At 45.2% G+C, this 25,367-nt stretch overlaps 1 long non-coding RNA gene across 1 annotated transcript in view; it reads right to left on the reverse strand.

Moving 5' to 3' along the window:
• The window catches only part of LOC139363692 (uncharacterized), a 58,929-nt gene extending 34,366 nt beyond the window's left edge, over window positions 1-24,563 (reverse strand). Inside the window, exons 1-2 of the long non-coding RNA XR_011624444.1 lie at window positions 24,149-24,563; window positions 17,878-17,995 (exon numbers count right to left, since the gene is read on the reverse strand). This is a non-coding gene — a long non-coding RNA (uncharacterized lncRNA). The remainder of the gene's footprint in view (window positions 1-17,877; window positions 17,996-24,148) is intronic.
• Between the last annotated feature and the right edge of the window lie 804 nt (window positions 24,564-25,367).

A 25,367-nucleotide genomic window follows, 5' to 3' on the forward strand; every position in this document is an offset into this window, starting at 1 on the left:
GTTTTCACTCTTATGGAACTGAAACTCTGGTGCAGAAAGGCAGACAATACAGAAGCTAACAAATGAAGAAACAAAGTAATAGCAAACTGGGGGAAGCCCACATTTATGTGGAATTCTTGCTAGTAAGCCAGGTGCATTTTTTGAGAAGGAACCTAGAGAAAAGTTACACTCCAGTGAAACTCATTCTTTGTTAGGTGATCACACTCAAAAGCTGGTGTTGGCAACAAGCTCTCAGATATGAAAAATAAGCCCAAAGGCTAACATTTGATCAGAATTCTTTATCATTTAAATTCTATTTTCTTTTATATCCTAGCTTTAAACTAGTACAAGCATTAGAGTGTGGTGATTCTATTTACAGTAATGGTGGTGATAGTAATATGTGTTGACACTTCTTTTGGGAATCTTTCTGTTCTAAATATTTGTAAGGGATGTACCTTTCGAATTGAACATAAATGGATGTAAATAAAGAGGATTTTTGTTGGAGTATTTGAAACTTAGATCGTAGTGTGGACTTAATCATTGAAAAAAATGGTTTTTTTAAGAAAATGCTGAGCAAATGTTCCTTTTTTCTCAATGATTTGTAAGATTTGCTTTTTGGTTGGGAACTTTTTAAAATCCTCCCAAGGGGACTTAATACCTGGTCTCTGTCTGAGAGCTTTTAAAAGGCTCCTCGACTCCTTCAGGTTTCAAAGTGCTCTTTGGTCGAGGGTTGCCAGGGTGAGGAGAGGGCAACCTTGGGGCACTAAAATCATTTCAAACTCCTGGTTGATGCCCATTCACAGCAAACAATACAGAGTGAAGGTGAAACGCCTCAATTCCAGAGACAGAAGGTCCAGGCCCTACTCCTGACCCTGCTTCCTCCCAAATGAAACCTTGCACAAAGCACTGAGCTCTTTTGAACCTCTGTTGCCTTATGGTAACATGGGAGGAAAGGGAGCAGTTCCCGTGTTGAGGGCTCGCAATGACGTATCTGGGACTCCTGACCTTGCCCCTAAATCGTAGCTGTCATCGTTCAGAATAAAACATAATCTCTGATCTCTAGAGCTTACCCTCTGTAGGGGAGAGAAATGTGTCACCAGTAAGTACCATAGATGAGGGTAAAACTACAGGAGGAGCCAGGGCCCGTGGGAACTCTGCAGTGGGGTGTGGAGGGAGGCCGCTGCAGCTACTGTCAGAACTATAGGTAAGAATTTGCAGAACAGAGAAGGTGGAAGCAGGAAGGTCTGATATCCTGGCAGTGGGACCTGATTATATGAAAACATGGTGTGGAAAAAAAAAAAATAGGTCAGTTTAGGAACAATGTTACTGAGATAGGTGGGGAAGGGTGTGGCAGGAGGCAGTGGAAGGTAAGAAAACTCTGCTTCCCTGGGAAGACCTGGGTTTGGCCTCTGTTATCCATGATTTTAGAACTGCCCAGTCATCCAGCCATGCTGACCACTGCGGCTGTCCCGTGGCCCTGGATCCCTGGAGAAAGCCGCTGTGAAGCCCCCATCCAAGCTTTCACGCCCATTCCCAAGAGAGAGAGGGTGCTGTGCCTGCCTTGCCTCTCACATGTTTGCTACAATCCTAAAACTCTTCTGACACTGAAGAAAAGCTGTTTCCACTTACAACTCTTAAGAGGGAATCAGGCCTTTCTGCGCTGAGGCCCAGGGTGGAACATAACCGTGATTTACACACCGTAAACTTTTGTGAGTTTTATTCACCTCAGTGGGCTGATATTACACATTAAGCGCATGGGAGAACCTCAGTGACTGCAGGCTTTCTGTGCAGCCCAGCACTAGGTTTGGAGAAAGACAAAGCAGGAGAGGCAAACGCAGAGCATGCCCTGGTTTCAGATGCCTGGTCACGCCCCGTCAGCATCAGAGGTTGCAAATTCCTGCTCTAAAGGCCAAAGTCCAGCTCACTACAGTTCTGCTCAGCTGACACAATAAGGACCTATGCCTTCTTGGAAAAAAAAAAAAAAAAAAGTTTGTCATATACAATGCAAAAGAGCAAAGTGGGTGGGAGAGTAGTTGATGGGGTTATATACCCAACTTAGTCCCCCCAGCAGGGAGGCTCCGTGAGAACGGGACTTCATATCTGGGTGGCTGTCTGCAGATCAGTTCCGGGCACATAGTAGGAAGCTCAGAGTTGGCCTTTTCTGCTCCTCAGACACCCTGTATCCCTTCACACCTAGTTCCATGACCTACGAAAGCACAAATTCCTCCCCTAACCTCCAGCTCTGCCTCCTTCTCCTAGGTCCCCATCGCTGCCCTTGGGCAATCATCCAACAGCCCAGAAAGGGTTTCTTCTTAGGGACCCACTTCACTGAGCATGAGTTCTGCTGAGTTAGGCAGCCTCCTCAAAAACATGGGGAGGTTCTCTGCCTCCAGCTCCTAGGTCCCCATCGCTGCCCATGGGCAATTATCCAACAGCACAGAAAGGGTTTCTTCTTGGGGACACACGAACACTTCATTGAGCATGAGTTTTGCTGAGTTAGGCAGCCTCATCAAAAACCTGGAAAAGAAGCAGCCTTCCTCCAACTCTGCACCTTCCTTCTCTCCTCTGCATTCATTCTTGGTCCTCTCCCTTTCTCCTGAATCACCAGGGAAGTTCCAAATGTTCTTCCTCATTTATGGAGCGTTTTGGTTCTCCCTGACAGCTAGTCCCAGGCTCTTGCACTCAATTAAACATCCATTTCAGTATTCCAGTGATACCATCAGACCCAACATTTAGGAGGATAACCCGTCTTCAAAGGTGTGTGGAATTATAAATAGTAAGAAATGCTTTCTTTTTAAGGGATTCACACTTAGTTCAGAGAGAAAGGCCAAATCCCATTCAAGAGAAACAAGATTTGGTTTTCCTGAGATTCATCTAGAATTGTTATATATTAATTACTGATTGCATAACAATTGCTCCAAAACTTAGTGACTTAAAACAACATTAATCCTTTATTATCTCACATGTTTTCTATAGGTAGGAATTTGTGAGTAGCTCCGCGTGGCCCTTGTGGCTTGGGGATCTCCCATGAGGTTGCCGACAGAGGTCAGCCAGGACTACCGCCATCGGAAGCCTTGGCTGGGGCTGGAGGATCCATGTGAACAGTCTAGAGAGCAGTCACAACACAGCTGCTGGTGCGAGGCTGCAATTCCTCTCCATACCATCATCATCTCCTCAGAGCTCTTTGAGTGTACTTATAGCATGGCCGCTGACTTCCTCCAGAGCAGGTGATCCAAGCCATCAGTGTGGAATTTACAAGACCTTTCACAATCTAGTTTCATAAATCACACACCACCTCTTCCACCATATTCTGTTGGATGCATGTGCAGACCAGCTCTGATTTCATGTTAGGAAGAGACTGCAAAAGGGCATGAATGGCTGAGGGCAAGGACACCTGCGGGCAGGTGGCATCTTGGAAGCTACCGAGACTACCACAACCAGCTCATAATTTATCTATTGTTTTTCTAATGTCTGTCCTTTTTTCCCCCATCAACTCCTGTTGTCACTTCCATTTCTGCCAGTTTGGTAGCCTTGGTCCATTAGCTCTTACGGCTCTTTTACTTCCTGATTTAGGGTTCATCTCCTCCTTCCTCTGAGAGTTAAAAATAAATTATACACTTGGTAATCATAAAATGGAGATTTCACACCCACCTCCATACAACTGTTGTGTAATAAATGTGCATAACTTGCCTCCTGCAGCACCTGGCTCGAATTAGGTGTACAAAAAATGTTAATGGCTCTGACTATTATTATTATTATTTCTATTACCATTATTACTAACTTGATCACTATCGATACAACTATACCATTAAGACCTGCCTTGTGAAAAGTCTAGCCTGGAAACGTTCTCCTGTAAATGGGGAAGGAAATGAATGGTAGAGACCATGAAAAGCTGCATTTCCCCTTTACCCACCTTCGTGGCCTTCAACACACAGTAGCATTCAAAAGAAACCCTCATCAGTCCCCTAGCGCCTTGGAAAATAACCTCAGTTTCTACTGAAGTCTTTGGAAAAGGAAACAAGAAAGGATGAGGGTCTCATCCCAGAGCCTAAAGCCACATCGAAATTCCTCTCTAGACCTCCCTTCTCTCCCTGCCTCCCTACCCTAGCAATTGCTTTTCTAAGTCTGAGCCTTGCTGCTCTCCTCCAAAACTCCAGCCTGTCTCCCGTATCTTCTTCTGCCTAATCTTCCAAACTTTCCGACCTCCTTTTTCCTTCTTGAAGAAAATTCGAAGGATAAATTGAAATGAGTGTTTACACTTAACATTGTGCAACATCCAAGCACTTCCTAGAAATCACTGCACTATTACTTTACCCTAGAAATCCATTGTTACTGTGTCTTATAGACACATTAGTCCACAAAAGATTAAGTGAAATAACAAAAACAAAAACAAGCTGATCATTCACCAAAAACAATTTTGAGTAACTCTAGAGTTCCCAGGAAACACCTGAGCTGTATGTCCAAAATTCCACTTCTCTGCTGCTTTTGGGATCTTCCCGCATGCGGTGACCTGCGCATCCTCAGCGAGAGGCAGGCAGCCAGACCCCAGCTCGGTCCCCACCAGCTGTGTTGTTTTTCCAAAGCTGCTCTTTCCCATTCTCGTTTTCCTTAGCCTCACAGAGTTATCTGAAGATATACAAGACGGTGCTCACCAAGCATGAAGCACAGCGCCTGGCACTGAGAAAGTACTCAATACGTAGTAGCTATTTGATCCCTGGTAATATTATTCATGGGCTAGCAGAGCTATTCACTTTCTCAGCAAGTGACTTCAGTTCCTGAGACAGAACCAGAGGAGCTGTCTCCTTTACAGATGGGGCTCAGAGATGGGAAGAAGTTTGCCTGTATCACCCAACAACAGAACAGAGCTAGAACACAGAACTCCTGATGGGCAAGCCCTCTGTTAACCAGTGTATGAAAGATGATAAGTGGGAAACTGCTGGAAACCGCAAAAACACTGTGTTCCACGAGTGCTTGGTGATTTGGAAAGCTACAGAGTAAGGATTCAAGTCTGACACCACCACAGTGAGCCGGCACATCCATTTTTAGCCTTTCAGTTTCTGAATCTGTAGAAGGGTAAAAATAATAACATCTATTTCACAGAGTGGCGGTGAGGAGTTCAGGTAGAAAACATATGTAAGGAACTTGCTAAGTAATGGGGTATTGGGGTAACTCCTTATGCTTATGGGATTCGGTTGCACTTTTAGAAACACATAAAAAGAGGTCGGACGCAGTGGCTCACGCCTGTAATTCCAGCACTTTGGGAGGCCGAGGCGGGCGGATCACAAGGTCAGGAGATCGAGATCATCCTGGCTAACATGGTGAAACCCCGTCTCTACTAAAAATACAAAAAATTAGCCAGGCATGGTGGCGGGCACCTGTAGTCCCAGCTACTCGGAAGGCTGAGGCAGGAGAATGGCGTGAACCCAGGAGGCGGAGCTTGCAGTGAGCTGAGATCAAGCCACTGCACTCCAGCCTGGGTGACGGAGCAAGACTCTGTCTAAAAATAAATAAATAAATAGAAAGAAAGAGAGGATAGAAAGAAAGAAAGAGAGAGAGAGAAAGAAAGAAAGAAAGAAAGAAAGAAAGAAAGAAAGAAAGAGAAAGAAAGAAAGAAAGAAAGAAAGAAAGAAAGAAAGAAAGAAAGAAAGAAAGAAAGAAAGAAAGAAAGAAAGAAAGAAAGACATAAAAAGATAGGTCCCCTCCCTCTGAATTCCCATAGCACCCTACTGCTGTGTAGGGGCTCCCCTCAGCTGAGTTCACTGAGCCCCCTGGTATGAGCTTGCACAGGGAGGCATAGGCCTTTGTAACATGGAAATATTCACTAATGAACTGGCCATTTAACAAACTGAGTCCTGCTCAGATATGGCTTCCCTTATCTGAGTTCCCTTGGTGTGCAGAGGCGGGTCCACGCTCTTGTCATTTCTGCTGACTGTCCTGTGCTGTCACCCAGCAGTACAACCTAGCAAAAATACAGGATCACACGAAATCAAGAGAGTCATGTTGGCTAACGGCTCCAATCACTCAGCAAGGCTTTGACAAGTGGGGAAATGGTGGAGTTAGAACAGTTTACAATTGATGAAAAGATCTTTATAAATGATAGCACCTCAAAGACAGTTTAAATAGCAACATTTAAAATGAGGCTTAGGAAAACAGGCAAAACCCTCAAATATTTTTATAAAACCGATCCTCTCTGTGATGTGCTGTGGAAGTCAGTGTGATCTGAAGGGTACGTACATAGCATGCTAAAGCCCAACGCCATTCGTTAGGTTAAGATTTTGCTCACAGATGCAATTGTAATGTATATTTTGTTGAACATAAGATAAAAATAAATGTCTATTGTGACCTTTTCATTTCATTTTTCAAGATAAAATCCCAGTCACACTTTTTATTTCACTATATTTGCTATGAAATTCTAGTTTCATATTTTAAAGTATCCACTTAAGTGAACTTTTCCTGCTGCAACTTGTCCTGGAAAAATGAGAATCTCTTTCTCTTTATTCTGGTTTCTGACTTGCTCTTCCTTCTACCTGGGATGCTTCCCTCCCAGACATTCATGTGACTACTGCCTCATTTCTTTAGGTTTTTGTCAAATATCTCCTTTTCTATTTCCTTCCTTCCTTCCTTCCTTCCTTCCTTCCTTCCTTCCTTCCTTCCTTCCTTCCTTCCTTCCTTCCTTCCTTCCTTCCTTCCTTCCTTCCTTCCTTCCTTCCTTCCTTCCTTCCTTCCTTCCTTCCTTCCTTCCTTCCTTCCTTCCTTTCCTCCCTCCCTCCCTGCCTCCCTCTCTCTCTCTCTTTCTTTCAACAGTTTCACTTTAGTCCCCCAGGCTGGAGTGCAGTGGTGTGATACGGCTCACTGCAACCTATGCCTCCAGGGTTCCAACGATTCTCCTGCCTCAGGCTCCCGAGTAGCTGGAATTACAGGCACCCGCAACCACGCCCAGCTAATTTTTGTTTTTGTTTTTGTTTTTTTGAGACAGAGTCTCGCTCTGTCACCCAGGCTGGAGTGCAATGGCACAATCTCGGCTCACTGAAACCTCCACCTTCCAGGTTCAAGTGATTCTCCTGCCTCAGCCTCCCAAGTAGCTGGGATTATAGGTGCATGCAACCACGCCCAGCTAATTTTTTTTTTTTTTTTTTTGTATCTTTAGTAGAGACAAAGTAGTAGGGGTTTAGTAGGGGTTTCACCATATTGGTCAGACTGATCTCGAACTTCTGACCTCATGATCCGCCTGCCTCAGCCTCCCAAAGTGCTGGGATTACAGGTGTAAGACACTGCGCCCAGCTAATTTTTGTATTTTTAGTAGAGACGGCGTTTCACCATGTTAGCCAGGCTGGTCTCAAACTCCTGACCTCAGGTGATCCACCCACCTCGGCCTCCCAAAGTAACAAAGTGCTAGGATTACAGGTGTGAGCCACCACACCCGGCCAAGTGTCTCCTTTTCAGAGTGTTCTTCTAAATCTCCCCATCAAAAGAAAGCCTCATGTACACAAACACATACACACTTACACACACATACACATCACACTTCTGCACATCAGTACTCGCCTGCACACACACACACTCCTACATGCAACCTTCACACACATCTACAACTACACAAAAACACACCACACACACACCTGCACATGTGCACACACATTCCTGCACACACCCACACATAATCCTCCTATCTATTCCTCTCTACTCCCCATCATGCTTTAGTTTTCTCCATAACATTTATATCATCTGGCATGTTAAATATGTTTTTTGATTATTTGTCTATTAGCTGCCAAAAGATCAGAAACTTTATTCATTTCACTCACCATTTTGTCTCCAGTAATAGGCAGATAGGAGGCCCTCAAATATTTGTGGGATGGATGAATGGGTGGGTGTGTGGGTGAGTGTGTGGGTGGATGGGAAGGTCTATGGATGGGTGGATGGAAGGAAGAGTGGATGGGTGGATGGGTAGATGGGTGTGTGGGTGGATGGATGGATAGGGGAATGGATAGGTGGATGGATAAGAGGGTTTATGGGGTGGAAGGATGGGTGGGTGGTTGGATGGATGGGAGGGTGGGTGGGTGAACGGGTGGATGGGTGGGTAGATGGATGGGATGGGTGTGTGGATAGATGGGAGGGTGGATGGGTGAATGAATGGGTGAGTGGGTAGATGAATGGGAGGGCGGGTGGGTGAATGGATCCCGAAAGAACTTAGGGCATTTTGTTGAAATATTCTACTTAATTCTACACCTTCACTTCTGACTGGAGATGCCCTGAAGGCAGGTCTATGGCCTCTTTGTGCCTTTTTTAACTGGTGTTTTAGGAAGCCTGATACAGATTTTTCACAAATACCAGTTGGGCTGATAGAAAGTCCCAGCAGAGTCTTCCCCACTCTCAACTTCTGAGTATCCTTTAAAAGGCTCAGCTCCAAACTCTGACATCTGTAGAAGGTGCTGCTCCAAGGCCCAGGCCCGTGACTTTGCCCTGAGTGTCCCTGTGTTGTATAAGCAGGAAAACAGAGGACCGTAAAGCACTGAGGAAACCCCAAAATAAGCCCTGAATCCCGAAGGACTCAGGGCATGGGCGGGAATAAGACGGAGAGGCGGCAGGAGGGTCTGTGAGGTGACTGTGGTAGGTCAGTTTGGAGCACAGCGTCCTCAATGTTGGCTTCCACTGCAGATTTATTAAAAACACCAATCTAATATACAGCTGAGAAACTGAGGCTCAAAAAGTTGAAGGAGCTCTCCAAGGGCCACATGTCAGTAAGTGGTGGCGTCAAGACTCCAACCCAGGTTTGATGTGCCCCAGGTTTAAAATTATCTCTTTTAAACCCAAAATGAAAGTAGACAGGAGTTATTTTGTGTTTTAGGAATGGCCTGGGAAAAGGAACTGTCATCCTCCTTCTGCGTAAGGAGATAGTACGGAGTGGAGGACACCAGGGGGCTCTGAGACTGGGACCACAGAGAAAGTCCACTTGCCCCTGATTAATGCTAACTTGGGGGCTTACCCTTTCTGTGACTTGAGTTTCCTCATCTGTACTGCAAGAGCACTAACAGGGCAAACACTGCTTGTGGTTATGAAGATTGAATAACATGTCGCCCGGCACAGAATAAGCTCTCAGCTGGGAGTGGTGGCTCACGCCTGTAATCCCAGCACTTTGGGAGGCCAAGCGGGGAGGATCACTTAAGCCCAGGAGTTCGAGACCAGCCTGGGCAACATGGCAAAACCCTGTCTCCACAAAAACACAAAAATTAGCTGGGCATGGTGGAACACGCCTATAGTTCCACCTACTCGGGAGGCTGAGGCAGGAGGATCATTTGTGCCTGGGAGGTCGAGGCTGTAGTGAGCTGTGATGCACTCAGCCAGGGCAACAGAGCAAGACCCTCTCTCAAAAATAAATAAATCAAAAAGTTCTCAAATATACATTTGCAATAATTAATGCAAATAAATGTTATTTATTACTATTCTCTGAGAGTTCAAGAGAGTTGCAAGGAAATAGAGCTGATATAAAGGGAGTGATATGACACACATCCCCAGTGTCTTGAGCAAGTCATCTCCTCTGTCCCTCAGCCTCTGAACAATTCAATGTTTTACTGTTTTATCTAGTCACTTCTACTTTGGTGTCCCTGAAGCACTTTGTACAAATGTTTATGACAATACTTAGCCTCTCTTCAGTTTTCCTGCCCCTGTGCCCAGCCGACTGCACCTTCCCCTACACAGGGAATAGATGACAATCTTGGTGCCAAGGACTGCACCAAGCCTGTTTTCTGAACCATCCCAGCTAATCATCACAGCCACCCTAGGAGGGCTATTACTATCCCCACTAAGGGGAGGAATCTGACCCAGAGATGCTAAGTGGCCAAGAACATCCTGTATGTGGCACTGCTGGGATTTGAGCCTAAGTCAAGGGATCAATCACTCCAGAAAAAAAGAAAGAAGAGAGAGAGGGAAGGGGCTCAGAGGGGGAGGGAAGGTGGGACAGGAATATTACTTTGGACAAGTTTATGGAACCAGGAAAAGACTGTAAATGAGCAGAGACTCACATCCCATTCAGAAAGAAATTGAAGTGTGTGTGTGAGTGCGTGTGTGTGCGTGTGTGTGCATGTGTGCGCATCTGTGTGCGTGTGTGCATGTGTGTGCATGTGTGTGCACGTGTGCATGTGCGTGTGTGCATGTGTGTGTATGCGCGTGCGTGCGCATTTGTGTGTGCACGTGCGCATGCAGCTTCTACTTTCTCAAGTCATACTTAGCACGTTCACTGTCTACACTTCATTAGTCCAAGGAAGCCCCTCTAGGATCTAAATGTAAATTCAAAAGAAGTGTCACATTCTGCCTGTTCATCTCATCTGCGTTCCCCATCTTCTGTACTTTGTATTAGACAACTGAATAACTATAGCTATGTCCTAGAAACCCAATTTCCTCCCAGAAATAGAGGGCTTTAAAGGGAGACATGCATACATACATACATACGTATTGACGTAAACACACAGGCCCATAGCTGTCTTGAAAAGATTCCTTTTAGGCATGAACCAGGCCTCTATGGTCTTCCTAGTAAAGAAGGCACAGGAATCTAAACTGCCCCTCCCTGTGGCCAGTGTAGCCAGGGGCACATTGAAGGTCATGGGCAACTGTTGACCCCATTTGCCCCTCCCCTGTTCTTGAACCTCTCCAGGTGAGGGAATGATGGCCTTAATTAAAATGTCTCTTTCCCCTCCCTCTGAAGACAGGGATAAGGATAGGCTGGGCACGGTGGCTCATGCCTGTAATCCTAGCACTTTGGGAGGCCGAGATGGGCAGATCACGAGGTCAAGAGATTGAACCATCCTGGCCAACATGATGAAACCCTGTCTCTACTAAAACTACAAAAATTAACTGGTTGTGGTGGCACGCACCTATAGTCCCAGCTACTCGGGAGGCTGAGGCAGGAGAATCTCTTGAACCCAGGAGGCAGAGCTTTCAGTGAACCGAGATCACGCCATCACACTCCAGCTTGGTGACAGAGTGAGACTCCATCTCAAAAAAAATAATAAAAGATAAAAAAGACAGGAATAAGGAAAATAACTACCATTCTGACAAAACTTTACAGTTCATGAAGAACTTTCAGATTCCTTATTTGATCCAATCATCTACCAGCCCTGGGAGGCAGAGATTGAGTGACCACTCTTCAGATGGGGAATCCAAGACTCTGAGACAGAAATGGTGGCCACGGTCTGCACCTGGAGGAGCCCACAGTGGGCCCCATGTCTGTCTGATTCCTGAGCCCTTGGGTGGGTGTCCAGGGGTGAACACCACCGGTGATCCCACATCAGGACCTTGGCCCCGCCACAGGCTTGAGGCCACTGGGAAGATCTGTGTCACTGAAACTGTGACGTCAGAGGCCCTCAGTTCCTTCACCTCCTGTCATGGCCAGCAGCTTCCTGGCAACCGGAAAGTCACAGCCCGGCTCTGGGTGGGTCACTCTGCATGGTGGAGGGTACAGCCCATGGGTTCTCACCCAGCCCTGCCTCTGTGTGGGGCTCCTACCCTCTCCAGCACCACCCTCAGTAGGAACAGCTGGGGGCTAAACCTGCCCTGTCCAGCCTTGCCTCCTTTCCGACCCCTTCTCCTAGGTTCTTCCCTTTTGTGCCAGAGACCCCAGGGCGTAGACCTATGCTTTTCAATGCATAAAATAAAATACAGCAAACAACAAAGGAAATTTAGAAAATGAAAATACAGTTTTAAGAATATGTTTTACAATTTGCAATAAACTCAGCTAACACCTATCCTATTGTGGATCTTACAGTATTAGAAACTGTAAGATCACCAATGGTTCATTTTAGTTTTAGAAGAACATTTTTAGTTCCAGAATGAAATGAAAACAGGCAACTTTTGAAGCTATGCAGAGAAGCACGTTTGTCCTTTGAGATGTATTTACAGAATTTGTTTAAAATTAGAAATAAAAAATATTTTGATTTTTAAAAAATTTACGAGAAACTTGTATATGTGCGTCTTGCTGTTGTTGAGACAGAGTCTCACTCTGTTGCCCAGGCTGGAGTGCACTGGCACGATCTCGGCTCACTGCAACCTCTGCCTCCCAAGTTCAAACGATTCTCCTGCCTCAACCTCCTGAGTAGCTGGGAGCACAGGTGCACACTACCATGTTCAGCTAATTTTTGTATTTTTAGCAGTGATGGTGTATTGCCATGTTGGCCATACTGTTCTTGAACTCCTGGCCTCAAGCGTTCTGCCTGCCTCAGTCTCCCAAAGTGCTGGGATTGCAGGTGTGAACCACTGTGCCCAGCCTGCTTTCTTTATTCTACATTAAATAACAAGACTTATTTGTTTGATTTAGCCATTCCACAGTGTATATGTATTTCAAAACTTTGTTATATGCCATACATATATACAATTTTTATTTGTCAAATAAAATAAGGAATATGAGAAAAGATCTATCAGAACAGCAGTCAAAAAAAAAGAAAATATCAAAATACCATGATTTAATATCTAACAATTTAAATTAGTAATAAGCATAAGTGATATAAAATATCTGCAGATGTAATGTGATATGGGTATCACAGTTATTACGTTACTGGTTTGGCCGGGCATGGTAACTTACGCCTGTAATCCCAGCACTTTGGGAGGCCAAGGCAGAAGGATCACCTGAGGTCAGGAGTTTGAGACCAGCTTGACCAACATGGAGAAACTCCATTGCTACTAAAAAAAAATACAAAATGAGCCGGGCGTGGTGGCACATGCCTGTAACCCCAGATACGCAGGAGACCGGAGAATCGCTTGAACCTGGGAGGTGGAGGTTGCGGTGAGCCAAGACGGCGCCATTGCACTCTAGCCTGGGCAACAAGAGTGAAACTCTGTCTCAAAAAAAAAAAAAAAAAAAAAAAAAAAAAACTTACTGGTTTGTAGCCTACATTCATAATATTTTTAAAATGCCCCAAAATGCCCAAATTTCAGGGAGAGGTTAGTGAAAATAAAGAATTTGTTCTTTTCCCGTCTAAGTTGGCACATCCCTGGTGGGGGAGGGTCTGTAGATTCTAGCAACCCTGAGTGCCAATTTTATGTGTGTGCATCGTTTAATCCTCTGCTGATAAGCAGGAGCAAGGGAGTAGTGTCTAGACGCTCCAGCCCTACAAGGAGACAACATGAGTCCACATCCCTGCTCCGTCCCTCAGTCGCTGGTGTGATCCAGGCAAGTTACTTAACCTCTCTGTTAAGTAAACAAGTGGTAATAATTCCCACCTCATTAGACTGCCACTTCACCCAGTACCTGGCACACAGTAAGTATTTTAAGTAACTTTAGTTTATATTGATTCCTTTTCCTTTGGCCTTTTAAGAAAGCCCTACAAGGTAATTATTACATCCATTTTTTTCCCCAGAAGAAACTGAGGCCCACAAAGGGAAAGTCATAAGCCCAGCATCACACGGGGTTCAGAGGAGAATTTTGTTAATCAGAGGAAAGCTCTAGAAAGGTAACCTGAAAGAAACACAAGTCTTTTCCAGGTGTGGAAGCTCATTCCTGTAATGCCAACACTTTGGAAGGCTGAGTTGGGAGGATCACCTGAAGCCAGGAGTTTGAGACCAGCCTGGGTAACATAGTGATGCCTCATCTCTGTTAAAAAAAAAAAAAAAAAAAAAAAAAATCTTTGTGGGGAAAGAAACACAAGTCTGGACAGTGAGGAGATACTGAGGAAAAGGGTAAAAAATATTCCATCATTTACCAACTAGGTGATTTGGTTTCCAAATTCAAAAACACCCTTTCTCTTCCCTTCAGCAGGTCAAAATTGCACTATCGCTGCGCGCGCATCTGTCACAGTCACCATAAGCAAAGCTAGGTTTCCGTACAGTAGCTGCCCCCCATCATCCACAGGGGATGTATTCCAAGACCCCCAGTGGGGTCCACAGATAGTACCAAACCCTATACATGCTACGTTTTTTCCTATACATGCACTCCTATGATAAAGTTTAATCTACAGGAACCAACAGATGCTGGAGAGGATGTGGAGAAACAGGAACACTTTTACACTGTTGGTGGGAGTGTAAATGAGTTCAATCATTGTGGAAGACAGTGTGGCAATTCCTCAAGGACCTAGAATTACCATTTGACCCAGCAATCCCATTACTGGGCATATACGCAAAGGATTATAAATCATGCTGCTATAAAGACACATGCACATGTATGTTTATTGTGGCACTATTCACAACAGCAAAGACCTGGAACCAAGCCAAATGTCCATCAATGATAGACTGAATTAAGAAAATGTGGCACATATACACCATGGAATACTATGCAGCCATAAAAAAGGGTGAACTCATGTCCTTTGCAGGGACAAGGATGAAGCTGGAAACCATCATTCTCAGTAAACTATCACAAGGACAGAAAACCAAACACTGCCTGTTCTCACTCAGGTGGGAACTGAACAATGAGAACACTTGGATACAGGGCAGGGAACATCACACACTGGGGCCTGTCAGGGTGTGGGGGACTAGGAGAGGGATAACATTAGGAGAAATACCTAATGTAAATGATGAGTTGAAGGGTGTAGCAAACCAACAGGGCACATATATACCTATGTAACAAACCTGCACGTTGTGCACATATACCCTAGAACTTAAAGTATAATAAAATTTAAAAACCAAATAAATAAATAAATGATAAGTAAATTTAAAGAAAGTTTAATTTACAAGTTAGGCACAGTAAGCAATCGACAACAATAGCTGATAATAAAACAGAACAAATGTAATACGCCGGCCTCACTACTCTTGCACTCTGGAGCCATTATGAAGTAAAATAAGGGTTATTTGAACCCAAGCACTGTGATACAGTCCATCTGGTCACAAGTGGCTACTAAGTGACTAACGGGCAGGCAGCAAATCCAGGGAATACCAGTGTGGATGTGCCAGACAAAGCGAGGGTTCTCATCCTCAGTGGCATGGAGCAGACAGCTTCAGATTTCATCACGCTCCTCAGAATGGCATGCAATTTAAAGCTTATGAACAGTTTATTTCTGGAATTTTCCATTTAATATTTTCAGACCGCAGCTAACCATGGGTAACTGAAACCATAGAGAGTGAAGCCGCGGATACAGGAGCTACTATATTCTCCGAAGCAGCAGTCTGCAAACTGGTGGAGGCCTACGCTGCAGCACCACCGCCATTCCCCTTCAGGATGCCACCTGTCTGTCCCTCCCAGGACAGGAGGAACTGGTAGGGCAGCCCTCCTACCATGATCCAGACCAGCGACAGTTCAAGAATCAACACGAGATCCACCCTAGAAAAATGACGGTCAAATTTACGACTTCAGTTGGAGCATTAGGAAAAGGATCCTTTCTTTCCCTGGGGCTGCAGGGTTGGTAGGATTGAAACATGCAGCCAATGTTAGTTCCAGGTTTTATCACCACATGGGGACAACCTGCCTGACCAAGAGAACAAAGCAAAAGGAATTGAGACCAATAACTGAATAAACAATGTCCGATCAAGCCAGGCCTGAAGGCAGTGCCCTGCTCCAAACTTTTCATTTCTGTCAAATGCATTTGCTTTTTTGTTTAAACTATTATAAGTTGGGTTTCTGCCACTTACAAACAAAATCATCTTAACTAATAAACTCCCCCCTTCATTTTCTTGCCCTTAACTTCCCTAGCTCAACTCAGTGGGGTCTAGGGTGCTACCAACACTTGTAGGTGAGAGTCTGCTGTAGTTTCTGAGCCTGTCTTTCTGATGAAAGGAGAACGTCTTAAACCCCTCAACACTCACCTTCTGCCACCATCACTCAATAAAACCATTGGGAGGATCAGGGTCCCAGAGAAACCCTTGAGGCTGTGTTGCTGGCTCTGGGGTTCAGCTCTGGTTCTCTGCTGTGCTCCCCTGGCAGAATGTCAGGCCTTGAGCCCAGTTCTGTACCATGTTTGTATTTCCTAGTACCAAGACGTCCATTCTGTTAGTGTGCAAGCATGCCATACACAGGCTGCCCCCACAACAATCACTTTCCTCCCTGCTGTTTATTTCAAGGCATATCACCAACATATTGGCATCTTTCAGCTCAGTCAAAACCCGACTCATATCAAATTTTTGACACTGTTTCTATATCTGGCAAGAAAATCACTTGGAAAGTCAGACCTTGGGTAGACCATTAAACCGAAAATAAATTCCTTATGGAGATCATTTAAACTTAAGCCATGACAAATCCCAGCTATAAGAAGAAGGAGGGCTAAGACTTTCTAATGCCCTGACAGTTAAAAATAGTCATTAAAATCCAGCCTGATTCTATAAGCCGTGATTTTAAAATCCTGTTGGGAAAACTCAGGAGGACAAAGTGGGCTTATTTGATGGTGGGACGATTACAGGAGCAGTGCGAGGAAAGGGAGTGAGTTTTCTCCTCTTCCCAGCTTCAGGGAGGCCTATTTGTACAACTTGCAGGGATTTTTCCAGGTGTGACCACACGGCTCAGAACAGCTCGAAAATGAAGGCAATCTCTTTCTTCTGGTGCATAGAGAAAAGGACAAAACTCAGGCCATCGGTCACAGGATGGTGACAGGTGTGTGACTCCCTGGGCCGGGAATTGAGCTCTGCGCACTGCCTTGGATGAAGCCCATCTGACAGGGAGGAAACCACCGACCAGAAGTTCAGATGGGCATGAATGACAATAGCTAGCATCTGCTGAGTGGTTACCATGTGCCAGGCACCATTCACAGGCTTTGTCTGTACTGTCTCAGTTGAATCTAATAGCCCTATGGCACCGACACTAATATCAGTTCCATTGTACACACGAAAGAGCTGAGGCTTACAAAGACTAACTTGCTGTATTCGTTATCCATTGCAAGGTTAATAATTATTCCAAAACTTTGTGGCTTAAACTACTTTTATTAATTGTCTCACATTTTCTGTGGGTCAGCAATTGAGAAACTCCTAGCTGGGTGGTTCTGGCTTGGGGTCTCTCAGAAGGTGGTAGTCAAGAAATCGGCCAGAGTTACAGTTCTTTAAAAGCTGGAGGATCCACTTCCAATATGGCTCACTCAGTGGCTGTTGGCAGGAGGCCTCAGTTTCTCACCACATAGGCCTCTCCCTAGGACTAGTTGAGCATCCTCACAACATGGCAGCTGGCTGCCCCCAGAGTGGATGATCCAAGAGAGGGACCAAGGAGGAAACCACAGTGTCTTGCATGTCCTTTTATGATATCTCGACTGTCATACAACACTTCTGCCATATTCTATTTATTAGAAGGAAGCCACAAAGAATAGCTCACATTCAAGGGCAGAGGACATAGGCTGTATCTCTTGAAGGGAAACGTATCAAAGAGTTTGGACATATTTTCAAACTACCACAGTACCTTACAGAAGATCGCAGTGTGACTGAGCCAGATGATAAGACCCGGCTCCTAACCACAAAACTATTTTGCATCTCAGGGAAGAACAAAACCTTCCTTTATTGTGCTGGGAAACATGAACTTAAAGAACACTATTTGAATAGATAAGACATGTGCATGATAAAATACCAAAATGATACCAAAAAAATGGTGTATAGAGTAATGGACATCCCCCTTCTTACCCTGGCCCCCAGTTCTTCTTTGCACAGGCAGCCTCCGCTGATAGTTTCTCAAGAATACTTCCAGTGATAGTCTGGGCCAGCAGTTCTCAGTGTGGTCCCCGACCAGCAGCATCAGCGTCACCTGGGAACGTGCTAGAAATACAGATTCTCAGACCCCATCCCAGACCTACTGAATCAGAAACCCTGGAGGTGAGGCCCTGCAACTGGTGTTTACAACAAGCCAGTATCTCACATTTACTTATAACAAGCCAGTATCTCACATTTACCTTGATCTCCTGGGGCCCTATGCCTGGCCCGCAGTTGGAGAATCAGTTCAAGATGGTTCTACCACAAATCTCACATGCCTGGGCCCCATAGTGTTTTCTCTAGAAGTGTAAGATCATTTACCTGTTAATATCTTGCAGTCTTCCTCCTCAGGAAGGGTGTGTGATGTCAGAATCTTGTTTCTGTCCATGCCTTTTTTACTATCATTGAAACTCCCCATTGATGGAAATCTGATTGAGACCTGTGAATTTTGTTAAAGTCAAGAAAATGATAATGACAATAGGAATGATGCAGTTGTACCCTATCTAAAGAAAACAGAATATGTTAAAATTATAATATTGACATGCCTCTTTATTTACCAAATTTATTCCAGGTACAAAAGTGCTCACTATAGGCTCCTCTGGCTAGCAGTCCTCATCAATGTTAAGCATGATTCAATTTACAAAAATGCCAGTATTCCCTAATGTAGTGTTCTGGGAATGCATCCATGGAATAAAGTGATATCTGCTAGACAACTAGTGTATGCTGACAGTGCCAAGGTCCTTGAATTGTGTTAATATAAGCAACACATCTTACCTTTTTATGTTCCAGATGTTACAAAAGCAGTAACAAGGCCGGGCTCAGTGACTCATGCCTGTAATCTCAGCACTTTGGGAGGCCTAGGTAAGCGGATCACCTGAGGTCAGGAGTTCAAGACTAGCCTGGGCAACATGGTGAAACCTTGTATTTACAAAAATGTGGGCATGATGGCGAGTGTCTGTAATCTCAGCTACTCAGGAAGCTGAGACAGAAGAATTGCTTGAACCCGGGAGGCGGAAGTTACAGTGAGCTGAGATCATGTCATTGCAAATCCAGCCTGAGTGACAGAGCAAGATTCTGTCTCAAAAAAAAAAAAAAAAAAAAAAAAAAAAAGCAGTAAAAAAAATAAAGCATTATACTTCATTATTTTCTAAGCATTAGATCAGCAAGCAAGCATCTGAGACTTGTGACCATGTGCTAAAATATAAATGCTGTGTGTCTGTGTACACGTGTTCCTAAGTTGTGATGATGCCATACCGCCTTGTGTGACCTGGTCCTTCCACCTTATTCTATTCACCAGAAGCAAGTTATGGAGCTCAGGCATGGTGGCTCATGCTGTAATCCCAGCACTTTGGGAGGCCGAGGTGGGTGGATCACCTGAGGTTAGGAGTTTGAGACCAGCCTGGCCAACATGGTGAAACCCTGTCTCTACTAAAAATGCAAAAATTAGCCGGACATGGTGGCGGGCATCTGTAATCCCAGCTACTCGGGAGGCCGAATTGTTTGAACCCGTGAGGCAGAGGTTGCAGTGAGCTGAGATCACACCACTGCACTCTAGCCTGGGTAACACAGCGAGACTCCATCTCAAAAAAAAAAAAAAAAAAAGAAGCAAGTTATGGAATCCAGTGTACACTCAGAGCAAGAGCCTGAACTCCAGAGCGACAGGAATCACTGGGGCCATCGTGGAAGCGGCTGCCTCTGTGTGTGTGTGTGTGATATATGTGAATCTGTCCATGTAAAATGTCCATGTATCTTCTTATTCAAGATGTTCACTGTTTTATGTTTCAAAATAGGAGTTGGCTAATTTTGTTGTATTATTATACTCACCTAGCTCACATCAAACTTGGGGCAACAAATGAAGCACTGACAACTTGACAAACCTCAGAGGATTTTAAATGGGAATTGGGTGGAGACCTAAACACCTAAAAGTAGGGGATTGTTTAATTATGTCTCATTCTAATGACAGACTACTAGACCAGCATCAAAAATCAGCATATTGTCAAAAATATACAGTACCATGAAAAGATACTCATAATCTCAAGTTGAAGACTATGAGCCCCATTTATTTCAGAATGATGCCTGTATATACACAACTAACATTTTTTGAGCATTTAACTATATACCAGGCACTATGCTAACTGCCACAAATTAATCCTTTCATCTAATCCCTACAACTTCCCTAGAATGTAGCTATAGCTATTTTCCAGATGAGGAAATGGAAGCACACAAGGTTAAGAAGCTGCTCAAGAATGAGGAAAGTTATTTTCAAATAACATATTTATTTTCTTTCCTTTTTTTTGAGATGGAGTCTCGCTCTGTCTCTCAGACTAGAGATTGCAGTGGTGCAATTCAGCTCACTGCAACCTCCGCCTCCCAGGTTCAAGCAATTCTCCTGCTTCAGCCTCCTGAGTAGTTGGGATTACAGGCACCCGCCACCACGTTGGGCTAATTTTTTTGTATTTTTAGTAGAGACAGGGTTTCGCCATGTTAACCAGGTTGGTCTGGAACACCTGACCTCAGGTGATCAACCCGCCTCCGCCTCCCAAAGTGCTGGGATTACAGGTGTGAGCCACTGCCCCCGGCCTCAAATAACATATTTCATAAGGGCTTAATGTCCAGAATATACAAAGAACTCTTATAACTCAACAACAGAAAACAAACAACCCAATTGTTTAAATGAGTAAAGAGCTTGAATAGACCTTTCTTCAAAGAAGATCTACAAATGGCCCATAAGCACATGAAAAGATGTTCAACATCACTAGTCATTAGGGAAATGCAAATCCAAACCACAATGAGACACCACTTTCCAGCCACTAGATGGCTACAATAACATTTTAAGGGAAAACAACAAGTTGTGGTAAGGATGTGGAGAAAATGGAAGCCCTGTACATTGCTGGTGGTCATAGCATACGGCGCAGTTGCTGTGGAAGACAGTTTGGCAGTTCCTCAAAAAGTTAAGCATAGAATTATTGGCACAGAATATGACCCAGCAATTCCACCTTAGGTATATACCCAAAAGAATTGAAAAACAGTGTTCTGACAAAAACTTGTACAAGAATGTTCAGAGCAGCACCATTTGCTATAGCCAAAAGATGGAAACAGCCCAAATGTGCATCAGTTGTTGAATGGATAAACAAAGATGGGGCATACCCATACAATGGAATGTTATTCCACCTTTTACAAAGTGAATTATGGCCAGGTGCGGTGGCTCACGCCTGTAACCCCAGCACTTTGGGAGGTGGAGGAGGGTGGATGACCTGAGGTCAGGGGTTCGAGACCATCCTGGCCAACATGGTGAAACCCTGTCTCTATTGAAAATACAAAAAATTAGCTGGGCATGGTGGTGCACACCTATAATCCCAGCTACTCAGAAGGCTGAGGCAGGAGAATCACTTGATCCCAGAAGGCAGAGGTTGCAGTGAGCTGAGATCACGCCACTGCAGTCCAGCCTCGGCAACAGAGCGAGGCTCTGTCCCCCCCAAAAACAAAAACAAAAAAAAAAGAATTGCTGGATAACATGGATGAACCTCTAAACATTATGCCAGACACAAAAGATCACAAATTATGTGGTCCCATGTATATGAAATATCCAGAATAGGTAAATCCATAGAGACTGAAACTAGACTAGTGGTTGCCAAGGGTTGGTAGTGGTAGTGAATGGGAAGTGACTGCTTCATGGTTACAGGGTGATGAAAATGTTTTGCAACTAAATAGAGATGTTGGTTGCACAACAAAGTGAACGTATTAAATGACATTGAAATGTGCATTTAAGAATTGTGTATTGTATTGTTGTATTTTTGTGAATTTTACCACATTTTTTTAAAAAAGAAATCTGCCCAAGGCCATTCAGCTAATAAAGAGCATGATTAGGACCCAGATGGTCTGGGCTGTAGCACCCACTCTTCAGCACACCAGGAAGAACCATACCAGACTACTAACTGAAGTTTCCTGTATGATGGGCCTGAAGATAATTTATACATTCTTCTTTAAAAGCTTGTCTTCCAATTTTTCTTAATAAACAATAATAAATATATGTCATTGAATCATAGGGATCTATGGGTATCCTATAAGTCACCATATAACCAAAGGCTAGCCTAGGGGATTAAGAAGGTAGGTGAGCCATAGGTTTGCCTCTGAGTTCCCTGGCTCAGCACTAACAGCTCTTTAGCCTCTGTTGCCTGTTCTACACATCACACCCATCCAGCTACAGACGACCCCAAAGATCTGCTCGAATCCACAAGCCACACAGAAATCCACACAAATCTAGGCACTGGGGAAATGCATAGTCACCTTCTCCAGAGAGGGCCTTTGTTCTGAGCTACCCAATGGGGATTCCAAAAAAGGGGCTCCTTAAAGAAGCCCTGTGGGACCCATGAGTTCAGTTTGCTGAATCATTCCTGAAGAGGTGCTTTGGAACCCCAGGAGTCACGCTACAGATTGCAGGCGTTTGCAATTTTGGCAGTTTCATATGCAAGTGTTAAGATGAGTCTGTGAAGTTGGTTGTTTTTGAGCTTGAATAAAGATTTCCTGGTTCCACACCAGACTTACAGAATCAGAGTTTTCAGGGATAGGGTCAGTCTTCTATACTACAGCCCTCCCTCTGTACACACACACACACACACACACACACACACACACACACACACACACACGGCAAAGAGCACAGGCTTCGTCTCTGCTATTTACTGGATGCCCTTAAGCCGTGTAATCATCTGGAACCCTCCATTTCTTTATATGGTAAATGGAAAGAAGACCCAGATAAACACCTATCTCAAAGGGTTTGTAGTGATTGGGTGGTAGAAAGTGTGTAATAGGCCCAGCCCTGCTAGGAGAGAATAAAGAGGCCCTGGACATAATCAAAAATAACTTGGGAACCATTTCCATTGGGGTTCAAACCCACCCTCACCATTTATGGACTGTGATGTTTAGAAGATCCTTCACCCTCTTCGGCCCCAATAGTACCTACCTCCTATGGGTTTTGTGGACATAATCCATTCTCAGTGCCCAGCTCATGATAGGTACTAAAATAGTAGCTGTCACTGAAAATGTTTGCTCCCTTCTTCCAAGGAAAAGCATGGGAACCCAGTGGGACTCACTGGGGATGGAGGCACCTTTCCCCCTAATTTCTTAAAGCCAAGCTACAAATGGTGTGTTCTATACACTTCAGGTATTAAGGAAACAGTCATACTCCAAGGTGGCTCCAGGGTTGTCCTATTTTGTCCCCAGCTTTGCCGACTGCAAGGGAGACAAGGAGAGAATGACAGAAAAATCACAGCACTAGGTCAGTAACCAGGTAAACTGCTGAGAACCTGTCAAGTTTTACAATACTGGAATTCAAGAACTGAAGCAGTTGTAGATTAGCACATGCCTCAGAGTAGTCTGAACCTCAGGGCTACAAAGGGTGGGTCGGGAGGACATTCGTCCCAAAGTTCAGGTTCACAGTCCACTTTATCCTTCAGATATTCTCCCCAAATAGGGTTGCAGAGATTCTGGAAAAGGATGTGATTCATCACAGGGCTCAAACCTGGGTCCCCTTTGCTGAGCAGGCACCTTGGACCCACAAGGAAATTAATATACAATCACGGCTGTATAAGGCTGTTTCAGGCTGCATATATGACAGTGGACCCATAGGATAATAATGGACCTGCCCTATACAGGGGTACCTTTTTTTTTTTTTTAACCTTTTACACTGTATTTTTACTATACCTTTTCTATGTTTAGATACACAAATACCATTGTGTTACAGTTGCCTACAGTATTCAGGAATGCAACCTGCTGTACAGGTTTGTAGCCCAGAAGCAATAGGCTACAGCGCCTGAGGTGTGTAGTAGGCTATACCGGCTAGGTTTGTGTAAGTACACACTCTGATGTTGGCCAACGAAACTGCCGAAGGACACATTTCTCAGGATGTATTCCAGTAATTAAGTGACACATGACTGTATACCTATTTTTCCTAAATCTTGTAATAATCCTGTGTCACATGCATTGATCTTACATGTGCATTAAAAAGCATCAAGCTTTTGCCGGGCGCGGTGGCTCACACCTGTAATCCCAGCACTTTGGGAGGCCAAGGCAGGCGGATTACCTGAGGTCAGGAGTTCAAGACCAGCCTGGCCAAGACGGTAAAACCCTGTCTCTACTAAAAATACAAAAATCGGCCGGGCATGGTGGCGGGTGCCTGTGATCCCAGCTACTGGGGAGGCTGAGGCAGAGAACTGCTTGAACCCGGGAGGCAGTGGTTGCAGTGAGCCGAGATCGCGCCACTGCACTCCAGCCTGGGGGACAGAGCTAGACTCCGTCTCAGGAAAAAAAAAAAAAAAAAAAAAAAAATCAAGCCTTCAACACAACATTTTGCATTTAATCTGTTTGTACTTGTTCCTGGCATTTTTCTTTTCATTATTTTTTCATTATTGAAGGAGCTTCACGAACTGGGTGTGGTCAGGCCTCTGGGGAGGCCAGGAGCCCAGGACAGCTCCACCCAGAACCTCTGGTCCTGGGAACGGACCCAGGCCTGTGGAAGTCCCCGATCTCCTGCCGAACAGAGGGGAGCACGGGGCCTCTGCACCTGACAGCGGACACCCTTGCCAGGACTCACCCCACAAAAGACGCCGGGAAGTGCCGCGGGAGAAGGGGCTGCAGCCGGTGGGATGGGAAACGCGGCTGCCCGAGAGCCCGGGGCCGGCCGCGCCGCCCTTGTCCCCGGAGTGAACTCTCCCTCTGTGCGCGCAGCTGATGGCGGGGCGCGCGGCCGCGGCCCCTCTTCTCCCTCCCTTTAAAGAGAAGGGCGCGATTGTGTGGATTTCACAGTCTGAGCACAGCTGAAAAGGAGAGAATTAAGTCTCCCTCACGGCTCTTTTCAAGGAGGCCGAGGCTGCGATTCGCCTTCATTCAGAATATATGAAGCCTTTGTGCGCCGGGGCCGGGCAGGCGCGGCGGCCCCGCTCCCCGGCTGACACTCTTTACAGTGGAAACGTACAGTAATTAACGCGGGTTCCGCTCCCGCCCGCGCCCGGAGTTGAAGGGGCCGCCGCCTCCGTGCGCCTGGGAACCAGCGCCCGCCCGAGGTCGCATTTGTGCACCTGAGAACGCGGCGGCGCATTTGTATCCGTGCCCTCGACGCCCGAGACCCATCCATTTTGGCGCGGAGCTGCCGGGCTGTCAGGGTGCGCCGCGGCCCCCGCAAGTGTTGCTAATCAAAGCGGAGCCGGCTCCTCCGCCCCGCGAGCTCGCGGCGGGGGGCGCTGCCTGGGCTGGGGGGAGGAAGCCCAGGGGCCGGCCGAGGTGACCCGGTGGAGGCTTCGCCACCTCTGATTGCGGGGAGTCTGTGATTCGGAAGGGGGCAGGAGGGGTGTAGACAAAATACTTCAGGCTTCCTCCATGGGAATTGTTACCATGAGACTGAAATTTAATTTATTTTTATTTTTATGCTTTTGGTTTAAAAGAGATGAAATCTGGCCCGTGTAGCTGGGGCCTGCCAATATTTTGGCTGCGCTTCGTTTTCAAGCTTTTTTTTTTTTTTTTTTTTTTTTTTTTTTTTTTTTGTCACTCTAGGTCGGATGATTCATGCTGGTAAGCATGTTGTATCATTTATACAGTAATGCAGCCTAATAACCCCCTCCCCTTCAAATATGTTCCTTAAAGAGACAGAAGAATTTGTTCCTGTAGACTCAAACCTATGTTCTTAATAAAGGCTGACTGAAGAAATAAAGCTCTGGAAAAAAAAAAAAAAAAGAGATGGTGGGGGTTTGGGGAGCAACTTGACAGCTTGCTGATGAAATGCCAACACTGCCCTTGTCCTCTTCCTTCTGTCTCTT

The sequence above is a fragment of the Macaca nemestrina genome, chromosome 6 (assembly GCF_043159975.1).
Source record: "Macaca nemestrina isolate mMacNem1 chromosome 6, mMacNem.hap1, whole genome shotgun sequence".
Lineage (NCBI taxonomy): Eukaryota > Metazoa > Chordata > Mammalia > Primates > Cercopithecidae > Macaca > Macaca nemestrina.